We start from the raw sequence: 20,176 nt of genomic DNA on the forward strand, positions 1-20,176 counted from the left end.
TTTGACTGTAGCTTTATTATGATTGAGAGCATGGTGGTGTTCATAATTAGAACATGACATATAAAGTAGTTTTTCTCTAAATTTTATGTGCCTACTGTGGTATGTAACAAGATGGGAAAAAAATCTCATTGAACCTCTGACTTACTGGTTTATAGTATCTTTGATTGAATTATTAACTATGTGTTGGGATGAGGAGTTTTGGAAATCTCAGGTTTTGTCTTTTCCTAATTTATCTGTTGTTTCTTGTACTAAGAAGTCAAGATTGAAGTTTAAAAATTAATGTTAATATTCCCTAGTCCCTTAAATTGTCTATTATCCCTACCAAGAGCAAACCAGGGTTGTTGTATTGAATGCCAATCCCCTTGACAGGCATTTTGTTGATCCTTTGAGAGCACTAAGTTTCTCTGATTTGGCCAGAGGGCTACACAAATTTTCCCTTGGGAACCCCATATTTGAGTTTAGGAAGTATGAAATACTTTTATAAGGACTTCGTGAAAAGGTATAGGGAGGATGAGATTGGATCTTATGTTAGTTATGCCTAGGCAGATCGTCTTTAAAGTTGGCATTTAACTGTTTAGACATTTGAACAGTGTCTTATAAGTTACCCTGAAACATTTGAGGCTAAGTGGTTACAAGGCCAACTTAATTTTTTAAGTACTATAAGTGTAATATTCAGATTGAGGCATTCGTGAAATAATGTTTCAATTAACCATTCCAGTTTTTGTGATTTCTTATATAGTAACTTCAGGAGCAGGAAAGTGCCTAGCAGAGTGCTAGTAGGCAGTTGGTAAAGGGTAGTCAAGCAAATTCTCCATCAAAAGTTTTCTTTTTTTTTTTTTTTTTTTGAGATGGAGTCTTGCTCTGTCACCCAGGGTAGAGTGCAGTGGTGCGATCTTGGCTTATTGCATCTTCTGCCTCCCAAGTTCAAGCAATTCTCCTGCCTCAGCCTTCTGAGTAGCTGGGCTTACAAGCGCGCACCACCATGCCCGGCTAATTTTGTATTTTTAGTAGATACCGGGTTTCACATTGGTCAGGCTGGTCTCAAACTCCTGACGTCATGATCTGCCTGCCTCAGCTTCCCAAAGTGCTGGGATTTTTTTACAGGTGTGAGCCACCACGCCTGGAGAAAATTTTCAAATTACAGTTGATTCGAAATTATAAGAGAGACTTCTGTTACATATTGAGAGATACATATTTCCCATAAAAAACAGCTCATGTTCTGTAAATCTGAAATTATTTCACAATATGAAGTTTTTTAAATGCATGCCAAAGAGTCTCATGATGATAAAGAATCAACAATGTTATTACTAGCCAAATGAGAGGGATAGGTTGTTTCAGCAAGACAACAAATCTGGAAGGTTTGCATTTGATACAACCTGAAGAATATGCTTGTATTTATAAGGCAGGTGCTAGAGGAATTCTAGTATTTTTATTTTAGAAGCTACTTTAAAAATATTTGAATAGGGATACTCATTTGTAGAATGCATTTTAAAAGCATATGTATACATTGTTGTTTTTGTTGTTTTACCTAGAAGGAACTTGAGATTCCATTTAGTTCTAGCACTGGAGTTCCATCCTCTCATTTTAACACTCTTGGACCCAGAGAGATTTGTCCTGCCCTGAATCACGCAGCAACTTTGTGGGATGGTCATGACTAAAATGCGCTCTGCCGTGCTCAGCCTAGCTCTCTTTCCATTCTCTCACCCTCCCATATTTTCGTATCAAAAATAATGCTAGTCTATCTGAATAGGTACACAGTTGATTTTACTACTAATAATTTGATGTATGTCTGCATTGAAAGCCCTTTTTTTTTTTTTTTTTAAATTGAGACAGAGTTTTGCTCTTGTTGCCCAGGCTGGAGTGCAACGGTGAAGTCTTGGCTCACCACAGTCTCCACCTGGTGGGTTCAAGCGATTCTCCTGACTCAGCCTTCCAAGTAGCTGGGATTACAGGCATGCGCCACCACACCTGGCTAATTTTGTATTTTTAGTAGAGGTGGGGTTTCTCCATGTTGATCAGGCTGGTCTTGAAATCCTGACCTCAGGTGATCCCCCGCCTCAGCCTCCCAAAGTGCTGGGATTATAGGCATGAGCCACCGCCCCCCACCAAAAGCATTTAAAAAAGGATTTAAACACTGATTGTGTGGGCATTAGGCTTTATTTAATTTCCTTATATGGATGGTACAGCAGCTTTAATAGTGCACAGTTGTCAGTCCAGGACATGTGTTTTCCGTTTATTTGTTTGCTTGTTTTTTGCAGTTCTCACTTGACATATTTTTTTGAGAGTCTAAGTAGGAAGTAAATGTTAAAAAGTATAATAATATCAACATATTTACAGTTCATAACAGAAAGAGGAGGAAAGTGATATGAAGGACTTCATTTGTAACTAACTACATCCCTGACCTAGGACAAATCATGTAACCTTGACTATTTCTGATACCTGCTTGCTTAGAATCTTTCAGAGATTCTGCTCAGGACAAATCTGTTTTAAAAATGTGTTAATTGATGTGTAACAAAGAAAAGTGCACAGATTATAAGATTAATGAATTATAAAATGAACACTGTTGTGTGAACATACTTGTGTAACCACTACTATGGTATTTCAAAAGTATATTGAGCCTCTTTGATGATTCTAAGCTTTCCTTATTAAAAACCACTGGACTGGAGATTGTAGATAGGTCATCTGTCTTTTACAACTCTTTTTTTTTTGAGACGGAATGTCTGTCTGTCTCACAGGTTGGAGTGCAATGGCTCAATCTTGGCTCACTGCCACCTCTCCCTCCCAGGTTCAAGCGATTCTCCTGCCTCAGCCTCCCGAATAGCTGGGACTACAGGTGCCTGCTCCCAGCTAATTTTTGTATTTTTAGTAGATGCTGGGTTTCGCCATGTTGGTCAGGCTGTTCTCGAACTCCTGATCTCAGGTGATCCACCCACCTTGGCCTCCCAGAGTGCTGGGATTACAGGCATGAGCCACAGTGCCAGGGCTTTTGCAACTCTTTCTAGAGTAAAACTAGCAGAAACAGTAGAGAGAAGGAATTTGGCCAATCACAAAAATTTATTTTGAATAGGTTTATTTGGTTTATATTTAGTCTTTTCTTCTGATGTTTCTCTTCTTCCTCTTGCCCTTTTTCCTTTTTGTCTAGGTCCTGGGAGGAATGGAGAGGGGTCCTACTGACTAACTTTTCTGAGAGTGGTCAGAGAGTTCTTAAACAGGTCTGTTGATGATTCTGTAGAATACATGAAATTCAATTTATAAAAGACTTAATTTCAACTTAAAGGATTTGATTAGAAATGGATTTTGCTGTTTAAAAAGAAGGCATTTTGATCCTAATATTCTTAGAGTATTTAACTTTGGCAAGCTGCATTTGGCATGTGGGTTGGATCAAAACTGACTGAATTAAATAAGATCTGCTTAATAAAAAAGCATTTGAGTCATATCTTATTAGTTATGTTAAATACCTGTAATATGGCAGAATTCTTTATTGGTTCCATGAAAAGTACCAAGAAAAGATGAAAAGGTGGATTTCTCAGTTGTCCATAATTCTGGAGGGGAATGGAGGCATGCACAAATCCAAAAAAGGAAAATAAGCATTTATTTGACTTTCTTTCTGATGTTTTCAGAATTCATAACATTGTAGGGGGAAATCAAGGCTGCCTTATAATTTCAGAGAAGGGCAGGGGTATATAGTTGTTTTCATTCAACTGCCTTTCTCTCTGTCACCATGAATTAACTTTTTCTTGATCACACAAATAAAACTCAAGCTCAGTGAGTTCCCAGACCTGTCTTCACATTGAAATCACCTGTGGAGCTTGGAAAACTGATGCCTTTGTCTCTTTCCCTTCCCCAGCAGATTGTGATTTAATTGCCCTGAGGGTATGGCCTGGACTTTGGAATTTTTAAAAGATCCCAAGATGACCTAAAGTGCAGACAAGGCCCAGTGTGATGGCTCTGTAGTCTGTAGTCCCTGCAGTTTGGGAGGCCAGGGTGGGTAGATCACTTGGTCCAGAGTTCGAGACAGCCTGGCAAGTGGAGAAACCCCTGTCTCTACTAAAAATACAAAATTGAGGCCAGGCACCATGGCTCACGCCTTTAATCCCAGCTCTTTGGGAGGCCGAAGTGAGTGGATCACCTTAGGTCAGGAGTTCAAGACCAGACTGACCAACATGGAGAAACCCCATCTCTACTAAAAATACAAAAAAAAAGAAGTAGCTGGGTGTGGTGGTGCATGCCTGTAATCCCAGCTACTGGGGAGGCTGAGGCAGGAGAACCACTTGAACCCAGGAGGTAGAAGTTGCAGTGAGCCAAGATCGCATCATTACACTCCAGCCTGGGCAACAAGAACGAAACTCCATCTCTAAATAAATAAATAATAAGAGATAAAAATACAAAATTAGGTGGGCGTGGTGGTGCATGCCTGTAGTCCCAGCTACTCAGGAGGCTGAGGCAGGACAATCGCTTGAACCCTGGAGGCAGAGGTTGCAGTGAGCTGAGATTGCACCATTGCACTCCAGCCTGGGCAATAAAAGCGAAACTCCAACTCAAAAAAAGAAAAGTGCAGACACATTTGGAAACCACTGCTACCTGTCACTTCCCCCCCCCACCCAATAAATATTTGGATAAATATTTATAAATAAAGGGAAAAACATTTTGATTTAAGAATCCTGGCTAGGCATAGTTCCAGGGAAGGTAGGGTAAGAGGATTGTTTGAGGTCAGGAGGTGGAGACCAGCCTGGGCAACAAAGCAAGACACTGTTTCTACAAAAAGCAAAAACTTAAAAAAAAAAAAAAATGGCGTGATAGTACACGCCTGGTTCCTTGCTACATAGGTGGCTGAGGAGGGAGGATTGCTTGAGTTCAGGAGTTTGAGGATGCAATGAGCCATGATGGAGCCATTGTACTCTAGCCTGGGTGACAGCAACACCCTGTCTCTAAAATACATACATACATATATATATATATATATATATATATAGAGAGAGAGAGAGAGAGAGAGAGAGAGAGAGAGAGAGAGATACAGATTTTTTTTTTAGAAAAAAAATCCTGTGCTTTAAACATAAATTCTTACTAGAATGTAAGCTCCATAAAAGGAGATATCACATCCATATTTTTGTCACCATTGTGTCTTTAGCAATTAGGATAATACTTGACATATATTGCTTACTTAAGTAGTTGTTGAATAAGTGAATGAACCTCTCAGGCTTGGGTGAGTTGAGAGTATACTTAAGATTCAAGTAGTCTGAGTATATAGAGTGGTGTGGTGAAGAGCTCAGCTTGTAGAATCTGACTGCATGGCTCGAATCATGGCATATTCTATGGTCTAAAGCAAGTTACTTAATTTTTCTATACTTCAGTTTCCTCATTTGTACAATGTAGGTAATAGAACCTATGTCATGCAGTTTTTAAAGGGACTAATTGAGTTAATAATAAAACAGTGCTTGGTAGCATATAATAGTGTTTTGCGAGTTTTAGCTACTGTAAAATTCAGGAAGCCCCAGATTCTGTGCAGTTTAAGTAATTTACCTGTGGAATACTGTTTGAGGGATAAGGTTGAATAATAGAATTGGTTGTATTAGATACAGTTAAATAGGCCTCCACAAAGGTGATTTTTTTTGTCAGCTTAATGAATTATAATTTACATACAATAAACTGTATCCATTTAAAGTGTACATATTGATGTGTTTTGACAGATATATTTATTAGTTTATAGTATTTATTGTGAAACAATCACTACAACCAAGATAAAATTTTTATTGTCTCACAAAGTTTCCTTATGCTGTGTTGTAGTCTGTCCCTCCCAGTGTCCTCACCTGTTGCATATATTGCTTTGCATTTTTTAGAATTCTATAAATGCACTCAGACATTATGTTTTCTTTTTATATATTCACATGTGATGGTTATTTGAGGTATTTTCCAACTTTTGATTATTGTGAATAAAGCTGCTGTAAGCATTTATGTATGTATACATCTTTTTGTCGACATGTTTTCATCTATTTTGGGGTAAATACCTGGCAGTGAGATGGCTGGGTAATATAGCATATCTGACTTTTTAAGAAATTGCCAGACAGCTTATTCAGCAGGATTTCCACGTAGGGTACATTAGTTATTTATTGTCGCATAAAAGATTACCACAGATTTAGCAGTTTAAAACAACATACATTTTTATTATGGCAGTTTCCACAGGTCAGGAATCAGCATAACTTAGATGGGTCTTCTGTTTCAGGGTCTCTCACAGGAGGTAGTCAAGGTGTCAGCCAGGGCTGGTGTCTCATCTTAGTGCTTGGCTGAGGAAGAATCTGTTTCCAAACTAACTTGGTTGGTGACAGAATTCTCTTCCTGAAGGGATGTTGAATTGAGGGGCTTGGTTTCTCACTGGCTGATGGCTAGAGGCTGCCATGAATTCCTTTCCATGTAGCTTCTTCAGCATCACAAATCTGAGAAAGGAATAGCAAGTCTCCTAAGAAGATGGAAGTCAGAAGCTTTTATAATCATGGAGTGGTATCCTATCACCTTTGCTATAGTCTGTTAGTTAGAAGTAAATCAGGAGGAAGAGATTACACAAGGACATGAACACCAGGAGGCTGGAGTAGTTGGTGGCCATTTTAGAAGTCTGTCTACCACAGAAGGCATGGCTTGTGCTAGACTGCTTCTAGATGAGACATCACAGGTTAAAAAAAGTCAGCCCATTGTGGTGGGTCACGTCTGTAATCCCAGCACTTTGAGAGGATGAGGCAGGAGGATTACTTGAACCCAGGAGTTCAAGACCAGCCTGGGCAACAGGAAGTCCTCATCTCTACAAAAAATACAAAAATTAGCTGGGTATGGTAGCACACATCTGTAGTACCAGCTGCTATTCAGGAGGCTGAGGTGGGAGGAATACTTGAGCCCAGGAGGTCGAGGCTGCGGTGAGCCATAATCGTGTCACTGCACTCCAGCCTGGGCAACAGATCAAGATCCTGCCTCAAAAACAAAAACAAAATCTAAAGACTCTACCAGAAAACTCTTAGTACTGGTAAACAGTAAGATTACAAGAAGAATGAGGGGGAAAAGGTAAAAAGAAAAAGAAAATTGATAAATGAATTTAGTAAGTTGCAGGATACAAAATTAATATACAAATATCAATAGTTTGTATACATCAATAACAAACTAGTTGAAAAAGAAATCAAGAAAGCAGTCCCATCTACAGTCACTACAAAAATTAAAATACCTAGGAATAAATTTAACCAAGGAGGTAAAAGATGTCTACAATAAAAACCATTAAACACTGATGAAATAAGTTGAAGAGGACACAAATAAATGGAAAGGCATCCCATATTAATGGACTAGAAGAACCAATAGTATTAAAATGACCATACTACCCAATGTGATCTACAGATTTAATGCAGACCCTATCAAAATACCAATGACATTTTTCACAGAAAAACATTTTAGGATTGTTTTAGAAAAAACAATCCTAAAATTTGTATGGCAGGCACCACAAAAGCCCTTAAATAGCCAAAGCAATCCTGAGCAAAAAGAACAAAGCTGGATGCAGTACACTTCTTGACTTGAAAGTATACAAAACTATTGTAACCAAAACAGCATGGCATTGGGCATACAAACAGACACATAGACCAATGGAACACCTAGAGAACCCGGAAATAAATCCACACATTTTTAGCCAACTGATTTTCAACAGAGGCACCCAACACATACATTGAGAAAAAGTCTCTTCAGTGAGTGTGCTGAGAAAACTGGATATCCATATGGAGAAAAATGAAATTAGACCCCCGTCTCTCACCATATACAAAAATCAACTCAAAATGAACTGAAGACTTAAATGTAAGACCTGAAACTATGAAACCACCAAAAGAAAACACGGAAGAAATACTTCAGGACATTGGTCTGTGCAAAGATCTTACAGATAAGACCTCAAAAGCACAGGCAGCAAAAACAAAAGTTGACAAATCGGATTATATCAGTTAAAAAAGCTCTTGTACGACAAAGGAAACAGAGTGAAGAGATAACCTGTGGAATGGGAGAAGATATTTGCAAACTATTCATTTGACAAGGGATTAATGTCTGGAATAAACAAGGAACTGAAATATTTCAACAACAGAAAAACAAGTAATCTGATTTTAAAATTGGATACTTGATCTGCATAAACATTTCTCCAAAGAGAACATAAAATTGTCAACAAGTGCATGAAAATCTACTTAACATCACTGACATCAAGAAATGCAAATCAAAACTACACTGAGATGTTATTTCACCCCAGTTAAAATAGGTGGCTATTGCCACTGGGCACGGTGGCTCACGCCTGTAATCCTAGCACTTTGAGAGGCCAAGGCGGACGGATCACCTGAGGTTGGGAGTTCGAGACCAGCCTGACCAACATGAAGAAACCCCATCTCTACTACAAAATTAGCCGGGCTTGGTGGCGCATGCCAGTAATCCCAGCTATTAGAGAGGCTGAGGCAGGAGAATTGCTTGAACCCAGGAGGCAGAGGTTGCAGTGAGCCAGGATCATGCTATTGTACTCCAGCCTGGGCAGCAAGAGTAAAACTCCATCTCAAAAAAAATAGTGGCTATCACCAAAAGGTGGAGAAAAGGGAACTACTATTTACTGTTGATGGAAATATAAATTAGTGCAGCCATTATGGAAAATAATTATGGAGGTTCCTCAAAAAGCTAAGAAGATAACTACCATATGATACAGCAATCCCACTAATAGGTATATATCCAAAGGAAAGGAAATCAGTGTGTCGAATAGACATCTGCATTTCCATGTTTATTGCAGAACTATTCACAATAGCCAAGATAGAGAATCAACCTGTATCCCTGAATACATAACTGGGTAAAGAAAGTGTGGTATATATACACAGTGGAATACTATTCACCATAAAAGAATGAAATCTTGTCATTTGCAGCAACGTGTCAGCCTGGAGGACATTAAGTGGAATAAGGCAGGCACAGAAAGAGAAATGCCATATGTTCTTACTTACATGCAGAAGCTAAAAAAGTTGATCATAATAAAAGTAGAGAGTAGAAGAGGCGAGGTGTGGTGGCTCACGCCTCTAATCCCAGCACTTTGAGAGGCCAAGGTGGGTGGATCACTTGAGCCCAGGAGTTCGAGATTAGCCTAGGCAACATAGTGAAACCTCATCTCTACTAAAAAACACAAGAAAACTAGGTGGGTGTGGTAGTGCACGCCTGTAATTCCAGCTACTTGGGAGGCTGAAGCACAAGAATCACAAGGCTGAAACCAGGAGGCAGAGGTTGCAGTAAGCTGAAATTGTGCCACCGCACTCTAGCCTGGGTGATGGAGTGAGATTGTCTCAAAAAAAAAAAAAAGTTATAAGAAGTAGAGAGTAAAACAGTGGTTACTAGAGTTTGAGAAGAGCAGGGGAAGGGTAAAAAGGAGAGACTAGTTAATGGATACGAAATTACAGCTGGATAAGAAGTTTTAGTGTTCTCTAGCACTGTAGGATGACTAGATAAAAATAATTTATTGTATATTTTCAATTTTGAATGTTTTCAACACAAATGATAAATATTTGAGGTGATGGATGTGCTAATTACTCTGATTTAATACACATTGTATACATGTATCAAAATATTACACTGTACCCCATATATATGTACAGTTATGAGTGATTAAAATATTTTTTTGAAAAAGCTGAAATAACATGTTTTACATATTTTATATTTAAAATATAAATGTTTTGCAGCCGGGCGTGGTGGCTGAGGCCTGTAATCCAGCACTTTGGGAGGCTGACGCGGGTGGATCACAAGGTCAGGAGTTCGAGACCAGCCTGACCAACATGGTGAAACCCCGTCTCTACTAAAATACAAAAAATTAGCTGGACATGGTGGCATGCACCTGTAATCCCAGCTGCTCAGGAGGCTGAGAGAGAAGAATCGCTTGAACCTGGGAGGTGGAGCTTGCAGTGAGCCAAGATTGCGCCATTGTACTCCAGCCTGGGCAACAAAGCAAGACTCTGTCTCAAAAAAAAAAAGAAAAAGAAAATATGTGTGTGTGCGTGTGTGTTTATGTATGTATTTCTCATGATTTTAAATATTCTCAAAAACATTAGTCTCAATAAGAAGCAACATTTCCGTATATTTAAATTGTTTAACTACTTATGTTGTTGAACCATTAACAGAATGTTTGACGAACTTTTCTTTTTTGAGACAGGGTCCCACTCTGTTACCCAGGCTTGAGTGCAGTGGTGCAGTCATGGGTCACTGCAGCCTCAACCTCTCAGGTCCAAGCCATCCTTCCACTTCAGCCTACTGAGTAGCTGAGACCACAGGTGTGTTACCACACTCAGCTTATTTTTAAATTATTTATTATTTTATTTATTTATTTATTTTTGAGACAGAGTCTTATTCTGTCACCCAGCTGGAGTGCAGTGGTGCAGTCTTGGCTCACTGCAGCCTCCACCTCCTTCAGGCAATTCCCCTGCCTCAGCTTCCCAAGTAGTTGGGAACACAGGCGTGCGCCACCACACCCAGATAATTTTTTTTATTTTTTAGTAGAGACGAGGTTTCACCATGTTGGTCAGGATGGTCTCAATCTCCTGACCTTGTGAGCCACTGCGCCTGGCCTATTTATTTATTTTGATAGGATCTCCCTCTGTCATCCAGGCTGGAGTGCAGTGGCGCAATATCAGCTCACTACAACCTCCACTTCCCAAGTTCGAGTGGGTCTCCCCTCTCAGCCTCCTGAATAGCTGAGACTACAGGTGCCTGCCACCATGCCCAGCTAATCTTTGTATTTTTAGTAGAGGTGGGGTTTCACCATATTGGTCAGGCTGGTCTCCAACTCCCAACCTCAGGTGATCTGCACGCCTCAACCTCCGAAAGTGCTGGGATTACAGGTGTGAGTCACTGTACTCAACCTAAATTTTATTTTTGTAGAGATGGAATTTCACTGTGTTGTCCAAACTGTGATGAACTTCTTATTTATTTATTTATTTGACAGAGTTTCTGTCACCCAGGCTGGAGTGCAGTGGCACCATCTCAGTTCACTGCAACCTCTGCCTATGCCTCTTGGATTCAGGCAGTTCTCCTGCCTCAGCCTCCTGAGTAGCTGGGATTACAGGTATATGCTACCATACCCAGCTAATTTTTTGTATTTTTAGTAGAGATGGGATTTCACTATGCTGGCCAAGCTGATCTCTCGAACTCCTGACCTCAAGTAATCTGCCTGCCTCGGCCTCCCAAAGTGCTGGGATTACAAGTGTGAGTCACTGCACCCGGTAGTGATTAACTTCTTTGAATATAAATCTTTGACCACATTTCCAGTTATGTTATTAGGTTAGATTCCTAGATTGTTAAGCTTATGGTTAAGATGTTAAAGATAATTCTATTTCCATATGTTTAAACAAAAGATAAGTGTTAATCTATTTCACTGTGCCATTGGCACAATTATTTTATTTTTAAAATCTGCCAGTTTGATGTAAAAAAGACATATTTCACTTCATTTTTCTTTTTTTGGAGGCTTTTCTTTTGAGACCAAGTCTTGCTCTGTCACCCAGGCTGGAGTGCAGTGGTACAATATTGGCTCACTGTAACCTCTGCCTCTGGGTTCATGTGATTCTTCTGCCTTAGCCTCCCCAGCAGCTGGGATTACAGGTGCCCACCACCACACCCCGCTAATTTTTATATTTTTAGTAGAGACGGTTTCACCATGTTGCCCAGGCTGGTCTTGAACTCCTCGCCTCAAATGATGCACCCGCCTTGACCTTCCAAAGTGCTGGGATTACAGGCGTGAACCATTACGCCTGGCCTGTTTTTCTTTGATGACTTATAAAGTATAGCAAACTTTTTGTTCATTGATTATTTTTATTTCTAATCTTATAAATTGCTGGGCATGGTGGCTGACCCTTGTAATCCCAGCAGTTTTGGAGGCTACGGTGGGTGGATCACTTGAGCCCACGAGTTCAAAACCAGCCTAGGCAATGTGGTAAAACCCTTTCTGTACAGAAAATACAAAAATTAGCCAAGCATGGTGGTATGCCCCTGTAGGCCCAGCTACTTGAAAGGCTGAGGTAAGAGGATCACTTGGACCCCATGGGTCAAGGCTGCATTGAGCTGGGAATTGTGCCACTGCCCTTTAGCCGGGGCAGCAAGGTGAGATCCTGACTCAAAAAACAAAACAAACAAACAAATATAATTCTCAACTTGCATTTTACCTTTTAATTCGTTTGCATTTTGACCTGTAAAAAATTTTTAAATAATGTAATTATATAATTAACCCTGTATTTTAGGTAGTTCTTTCACAGTTTATGAACTGATAAATATATTTTAATGTATAACCAATATATGATCATAATATGATTTCCCTTTTATATTTAACTTTCACCAATTTTTTTTTCAGTCTTGCTGTTGCTAGGCTAGAGTACAATGGTGCGATCTTGGTCCACTGCAGACTCTGACTCCTGGTTCAAGAGATTCTCCTGCCTCAGCCTCCCGAGTAGCTGGGACTACAGGCACGTGGCACCACACCCAGTAATTTTTTTTTTTTTTTGAGACAGAGTCTCACTCTGTTGGCAGGTGCCAGGCTGGAGTGCAGTGGCACAATCTCAGCTCACTGCAACCTCCATCTCCCAGGTTCAAGCAATTCTTCTGCCTCAGCCTCCCGAGTAGCTGGGACTACAGGTGCACGCCACCACACACAACTAATTTTTGTATTTTTAGTAGAGACAGGGTTTCACCATGTTGGCCAGGATGCTCTTGATCTCTTGACCTGGTGATCTGCCCACCTCAGCCTCCCAAAGTGCTGGGATTACAGGCTTGAGCCACCGTGCCTGGCAATTTTTGTATTTTTTAGTAGAGACGGGGTTTCATCATGTTGGCCAGGATGGTCTTGATCTCCTGACCTCTTCATCCACCCGCCTCAGCCTCCCAAGGTGTTGGGATTACAGGTGTGAGCCACTGTGCCTGGCCTAATTTTGTATTTTTAATAGAGATGGGGTTTCGCCATGTTGGCCAGGCTGGGTCTTGAACTCCGGAACTCAGGTGATCTGCCTGCCTAGGCCTCCTGAAGTGCTAGGATTACAGGTGTGAGCCACCACACCCAGCCTGTGAATGATTTTTTAAATGTGTTGTTGAATTTGATTTGCCAGTATTTAGTTGAGGATTTTTACATCAGTGTTTTATCACTGTGTTGATCATCTTTTTTTTGATGTTTCTTTAGTTTTGGTATCAGGGTAATACTGTCCTTGTAGAATGAGTTTGGAACTATTCTCTTCACTTTTTTTTTGGATTAAGTTGAGTAGGATTGGTATTAGTTCTTAAGTGTTTGGTAGAATTCAACAATGAAGCTGTTAGATCCCAGGCTTCTTTTTTATTATGGCTTTGATCTTTTCTTTTTCTTTTCTCTTTTTTTTGAGACTGAATCTCACTCTGTCACTCAGGCTGGAGTGCAGTGGTGTGATCTCAACTCACTGCAACCTCCGCCTCTTGGGTCCAAGTGATTCTCCTGCCTCAGCCTCCCGAATAGCTGGGACTGCAGGTGTGTGCTACCACACTGACTAATTTTTGTATTTTTAGTAGAGACGGGGTTTTACCTTATTTTGTTACTTGTTACTGGTCTGTTGAGGTTTTGGATTTTTTCATGGTTAATCTTAGTAGGTTGTATGTGTCTAAGAATTTATTCATTTTTTCTAGGTTTTCCAATTTATTGGCATATAGTAGCCTTTAATGATCCTTTGAATTTCTGAAGTATCAGTTGTAATGTCTCCTTTTTCATCTCTGATTTTATTTATTTGGGTCTTCTCTCTTTCTTTTGTTAGTCTGGCTAAAGGTTGTCAATTTTGTTTATCTTTTTAAATAGACAACTTTTCACTGATCTTGTGTATTGTTTTCTTCATTTCAGTTTCATTTATTTCTGCTCTCATCTTTATTATTTCCTCTACTCATTTTGGGTTTGGTTGGCTCTTGCTTTTCCAGTTCTTGAAGATACATTGTTAGGTTGTTTATTTGAAGTTTTTATACTTTTTTGATGTAGACGCCTATAGCTGTAAACTTCCCTCTTAGGACTGCTTTCACTATATCCCATAGGTTTTGGTATGTTGTGTTTCATTAGCATTTATTTCAATAAATTTTCCAATTTCCTCCTTAATTTCCTCATTGACCCACCGGTCATTCAGGAGCATAGTGTTTAATTTCCTTGTGTTTTTGTAGTTTTCAACATTCCACTTGTTACTGATTTTTAGTTTTATTTTATTGTGGTCATAGAAGATACTTGATATTATTTCAATTAAAAAATTTTTAATACTTGTTTTATAGCCTAACATATGGTCTGTCCTTGAGAATGATCCATGTGCTGAGAAGAGTGTGGATTCTGCAGCCACTGAATGAAATGTTTTGTAAATATCTTATTAGGGTTAAGTAGTCTGTAGTGCAGATTAAATTTGATTTTTCTTCGTTGATTTTCTGTCTGGATCATCTGTCCGGTGCTGAAAGTGGGATGTTAAGTCTCCAGCTATTATTGTATTGGGGTCAATCTCTCTCTTTGGCTCTAATAATGTTTACTTTATATATCTGGGTACTCCAGGATTGGGTTCATTTATATTTATAATTGTTATATACTCTTGCTGAATTGATCCCTTTATTACTATATACTGACCTTCTTCGTCCCTTTTTTATAATTTTTTCTTGAAATCTATTTTGTCTGATGTAAGTATAGCTACTCCTTCTCTGTTTTTGGTTTCCATTTGCATTGAATATCTTTTTTCCATCCCTTTATTTTCAGTTTGTATGTGTCTTTGTAGGTGAAGTGTGTTTCTTGTTGTCAACAGATCACTGGGTCTTGTTTTTTTGTTGTTCATTTAGCCACTCTCTGCCTATTCATTGGAGAATTTACTCCATTTACATTCAGTGTTAATATTGATAAGTAAGGACTTAGTCCTGCCATTTTGTTACTGGTTTTCTGGTTGTTTTGTGGTCTTCTTTTCCTTCTTCCTTTCTTTTCTCTCTTCCTTTTAGTGAGGGTGAATTTTCTCTAGTGGTATGTTTCAATTTACTTTTTATTTCTTGAATATCTGTTGTATTTTTTTTATTTGAGTTTATCATGAGGGTTGCAAATAATATCTCATAACCATTATTTTAAACTGATGACAACAGTGATTGCATAAACAAAGAGAAAACTAATAAAAACTCTGCATTTAACTTTGTTCCCCCTACTTTTAAACTTTTTGTTTGTATTTAAATCTTTTTTTACTGTCTGGAAAAATTGATATAGTTCTTATTTTTAATTGGTCTCTTAGTCTTTGTATTTAAGATAGAAGTATTTTATACACCACAATTACATTGTCATAATATTCTGTGTTTCTGTGTACTTACTATTACCAGTGAGATTTGTACCTTCAGATGATTTTTGTTGCTTATTAATCCTTTGCTTTCAGATTGAAGAATTCCCTTTAGCATTTCTTGTAGGACAGGTCTGATGTTGATGAAATCTCTTAGCTTTTGTTTGTCTGGGAAAGTCTTTATTTCTCTTTCATGTTTGTAGGCTATTTTCACTGGATATAATATTCTAGGGTAAAAGTTTTTTTCGTTTTGCACTTTGAATATGTCATACCATTCTCTCCTGGCCAATAAGGTTTCCACTAAAAAGTCTGCTACTAGATGTATTGGAGCTCCATTGTATTTTTAAAAAATTGTTGTTTGTTTCTATTGTCTATCTGCTTTTAGGATCCTTTCTTTATCATTAACCTTTGGGAGTTTGATTATTAAATGTCTTGAAGTAGTACTCTTTGGCTTAAATTGGTTTGTGTTCTGTAACTTTCTTTTACATGAATATTGATATCTTTCTTGAGATTTGGGACCTTCGCTGTTATTTTTCATTTGAATAAACTTTCTGCCCCTCTCTCTCACTCTACCTCCTCTTTAAGGCCAATAACTCTTAGATTTGCCCTTTTGAGGCTATTTTCTGTTAATAGATCTTGTAGATGTGCTTTGTTCATTTGCCTCCTCTGACTTGTGTATTTTCAAAGAGGCTGTCTTCAAGCTCACCATTTTTTTCTTCTTGATCAGTTCTGCTGGTAAGAGATTTAGGCATTCTTTAGTATGTCAGTTGCATTGTCAACTCCAGAATTTTTACTTGATTATTTTTAATTATTTCAATTTCTTTGTTAAATTTATCTGACAGGATTCTGAATTCCTTCTGTGTGCTATCTTGAATTCGATTGTGTTTCCTCAAAACAGCTATTTTGAATTCTCTGTCTGAAAAGTCATATATGTCTGTCCTCTGGAATTAGTCTCTGATGCCATATTTAGTTCATTTGGTGAGGTCACGTTTTCTTGGATTACCTTGATGTTTGTTGGTGTCTAGGCATTGGAGAATTAGGTATTTATTGTAGTCTTTACAGTCTGGGCTTGTTTTTACCCATCCTTCTTGGGAAGGCTTTCCAAGTATTCAAAGGGACTTGAGTGTTGTTATCTAGGTCTTTTGTCACTGCGTTTGTATCTGCATTAGGTGGCACCCCAAGTGTAGTAATGCTGTGGCTCTTGCAGACTCATAGCAGTACCACCTTGGTGGTCTTAGGTAAAATCAAGAATAATTTTCCAGATTGCTAGACAGAGACTCTTGTGCTCTCCTCTTACTCTCTCCCAAACAATTGTAATTTATCTCTCTATGCTGAGCTAAGGGAGGTTACACAAGCACCCCTGTGGCTACCATCACTGGAACTACACTGGGTCAGACATAAAACCAGCACTGCACTGGGTCTCTTGCCCAAGGCCTGCAGTAACCACCAACTAGCTACCACCTGTGTTCTTCACTCAAGGCTCTAGGGCTTTATAGTCAGCAGGTAGCAAAGCCAGCCATGCTTGTGTCCTTTTCTTCATGGTGGCAAGTTCTCTCCAGTCCTGGATGGGTCCAGAGATGTTTGGAAGCCAAGGCCTAGAGTCATAAACCTTAGGAATCTACCTAGTGCTTTGTTCTGCTGCAGCTGAGCTGGCACCCAAGTAATAAGACAAAGTATTCCCATTTTTCCGTCCCCTTTCTGCAAACAGGGGAGTCTCTCCCTACAGCCACCACCACCCCAGGCCTATGGCAAGTACACCTGGCTGCTGCAAATGTTCAATCAAGACACAAGGTCTCTTGAGTCAGCTTGTGGTGAATGCTGCCAGCCAGGCCTAGGACTCTCCCTTCAGGATGATGGGCTCTTGTCTGGCTCAGGGCAGGTCCAGAGGCTCTTTGAAAATATACAGTCAGAGGAGACAAAAGAATAAAAAAAGAATGAAAATGCCATCCAAGAACCGAGGCCTGGAATTGGGGACCTTAAGAGCCTGCTTAGTGCTCTATGTAGCCCAAATAGTAGAGGGAACTTTGTCTTGTAGCCTAGTGTCTCTGGTACCTAAGCTGCAAGCTCTGTCTCCCAGGCTGGAGTATGGTGGTGCGATCTAGGCTCACTGCAGCTGCCACGTGCCTGGTTCAAGCTCAGGCTCAAGCAATTCTGTCTCAGCCTTCTAAGTAGCTGGGACTACAGGCATGTGCCACCATGCCCCCACTAATTTTTGCATTTTTAGTAGAGACCACTCTCTTTGTTTCAGGCTGGGTGCTGCTGCTCACACCTGTCATCCCAACACTTCGGGAGGCTGAGTGGGCAGGTAACTTGAGGTCAGGAGTTCAAGACCAGCCTGGTCAACATGGCAAAAACCCTGTCTCTGTTTTAAAAAGGGAAATACATTAAAAAGAAAGAAAGAAAGAAACTATGTGTTTCCATTTTCCTTCTCTGAAAGAGTCGGGGAAATAAGACTAATATTCTTTAAATTCCTTTCTAGCTCTAAAACTTCAAGTTTGTGAGCCAGCAGGGATGCGGGAGAGGCAGGTGGAGTTTGTGTGCCTGAAGAATAGGTGAGCAAGAGGGGCCAGAACACTGATAGGACTGTTGAAGGAGCCAACAGTGGGAAATAAACTGTGTGAATAATAAGGTTTATTACCTGGAGGTAAGCGGAGGGGATGGGATTGGGTGGGGATAAGTAGGAGAGACTAACCTAAGGGAATACAGAGTTGGAGTTGGTGGCAGTGGCTAGGCACCTGGTAATGATGTGGTGCAGGTACTCTCTGTCTCCTGCACTCAAGTGATTCTCCTACTTCAGCCTTCTGAGTAGTTGGGACTATGGGCACTCACTACCATACCTAGCTAATTTTTTGTATTTTATAGAGGCAGGGTTTCACCATGTTGCCCAGGCTGATCTTGAATTCCTGGGCTCCTGGAATTCAAGCAATCTGCCCTCGTCAGCCCCTGCAAAGTGATGGGATTACAGGCATGAACTACAGTACCTGGTTCCAACTCTTTTAATGTGAAAAATTTCAGATCATGTGCGGTGCCTCTCACCTATAATCCCAGCACTTGGGGAGGCCAAGGCAGGAGGATTGCTTGAGCCTAGGAGTTTGAGAAGCCTGGGCAACATAGGGAGACCCTATGTCTACAAATAATCAAAAAATTAGCTGGGCATGGTGGTATGCATCTGTAGTCCCAGCTATGCTGGGGCTGAGGTGCAAGGATTGCTTGAGCCCGGGAGTTTGAAACTGTAGTGAGCTGTGATCATGCTACAGCACTCTAGCCTAGGTGATAGAGCAAGACTCTGTCTCAAAAAAAAAAAAAAATCCAAACATATAGAAAAGTTGAAACAATAATACAATGAACACCATCTAGTTTAGACAAGTGTTAACATTTTGCCATGTTTGCAACATCGGTATTTGTCGAATAATTTGAAAATAAGCTGCAGACATGACACTTTATCCCTGTGCTTTAGCATGCATCTTCTAAGAATAAAGAACATTCTCTACCTAATTACAAATAACATTGCCACACCCAAGAAAGTTAAAATAATGCCGTAATACCTTCTGCTACTCAGTTCACATTGTTTCCCCTAGCTGCCTAAAAAATTATTTTATGACTATTTTCTTTAAACCAGATCTAAGCAACATTTATACATTGCATTTGTTTGTTATGACTCTGTCTCTTTTAATCTAGAACTCTATTCTTCCCCTATTTTTTCCCCCAAGAGTTGGCTTTTTAAAGAGACCAGACCAGTTTTGTTGTAGCAAGTTCCATATTCTAGTTCTGTCAGATTATGTTTTCCTGTGATTTTTCTTGTTCCTCTATCTCTTGAATTTCCTGTGAAGGAGAAATTACATTTAAAGACTTGTTTAGATCAAGGTTAGGCACTTTTGGTAATAATACTTCATAACTAAGGCTGTGTACTTGAAAGTTACATCAGGAGGCACAAACAAAGAGTTTCACTCTAATTGTTGCTGAATTTTATCTCTAGGTTAAGCTGGTGCCTGTCACATCTTCCCATTATAATTGTTGTACTCAGTTTTTCCCCTTTGCAATTAGGAAGTAATCGCTGGAATGATCCTTTGGCACTGTGGTAACCTGTTTACCAAAAATTTTCTTTTTTTCTTTCTTTTTTTTGGAGTTTTGCTCTTGTTGCCCAGGCTGGAGTGCAGTGGTGCTCACCACAACCTCTGCCTCCCAGGTTCAAATGATTCTCCTGCCTCAGCCTCCCCAGTAGCTGGGATTATAGGCATGTGCCACCACGCCTGGCTAATTTTTTTTGTATTTTTAGTTGAGATGGGGTTTCTCAATGTTGGTCAGTTTGGTCTCAAACTCCCAACCTCAGGTGATCCACCTCCCAGAGTGCTGGGATTACAGGTGTGAGCCACCGTGCCTGGCCAACAATTTTCAATCATGCAAAAATGATTTTTAGCAACCCGTGATTGTCCTTGCCTGGATTTATTTCATAGCTGCAAAACGGTGATTTTGAAATTCTTTCTTTCCTTCTACGTTTATTAACTGGTAGTCTTCTGTAAAAGAGAGCTTTCCCACTCTATGTGTATGAACCCTTTTAGAAAAAAGCCTATAAATTGCTAAATTCTTTCTCTTTAATTACCAATTTTTAGAATAAGTCATTAATGTCAGACTTACCTTCAATGATAGTAAGAGGTGTGTTTTGTTTTTTGGGGTGTTTTTTTGAGATGGAGTCTCACTCTGTAGCCCAGGTTGGAGTGCAGTGGCGTGATCTCAGCTCACTGCACCCTCCTATTTCCAGGTCCCGGTTCAAGCAATTCTCCCACCTCAGTCTCCCAACTAGCTGGAATTACAGGCATGAGCCACCATGCCCAGCTAATTTTTGTGTTTTTTTAAGTAGAGACGGGGCTTCACCATGTTGG

The 20,176-nt window shown here is 39.7% G+C and overlaps 1 protein-coding gene and 1 long non-coding RNA gene across 40 annotated transcripts in view; one reads left to right on the plus strand and one right to left on the minus strand.

Annotated features, from left to right (window-relative positions):
- Positions 1 to 20,176, plus strand: part of NCOA6 (nuclear receptor coactivator 6) — a 114,924-nt gene that overhangs the window by 17,258 nt on the left and 77,490 nt on the right. For 16 of the 39 annotated variants that reach the window (XR_013535022.1, XR_004742714.3, XR_013535023.1 and 13 more), the window contains one exon: positions 3,143 to 3,212. The exons of 6 other annotated variants lie outside the window; for them this stretch is intronic. The gene's annotated coding sequence lies outside the window, so the exon portion shown is untranslated. Of the gene's footprint in view, positions 1 to 3,142; positions 3,213 to 10,174; positions 10,293 to 11,126; positions 11,224 to 17,775; positions 17,941 to 20,176 lie in introns of all 39 variants that reach the window. 17 more of the 39 variants (XM_078371067.1, XM_054255093.2, XM_078371064.1 and 14 more) reach the window with 9 other exon arrangements.
- Positions 6,116 to 20,176, minus strand: part of LOC128931996 (uncharacterized) — a 66,820-nt gene continuing 52,759 nt past the window's right edge. The window contains exon 3 of the long non-coding RNA XR_008481132.2: positions 6,116 to 6,431. This is a non-coding gene — a long non-coding RNA (uncharacterized LOC128931996). The remainder of the gene's footprint in view (positions 6,432 to 20,176) is intronic.

This window comes from Callithrix jacchus, chromosome 5, assembly GCF_049354715.1.
Source record: "Callithrix jacchus isolate 240 chromosome 5, calJac240_pri, whole genome shotgun sequence".
Lineage (NCBI taxonomy): Eukaryota > Metazoa > Chordata > Mammalia > Primates > Cebidae > Callithrix > Callithrix jacchus.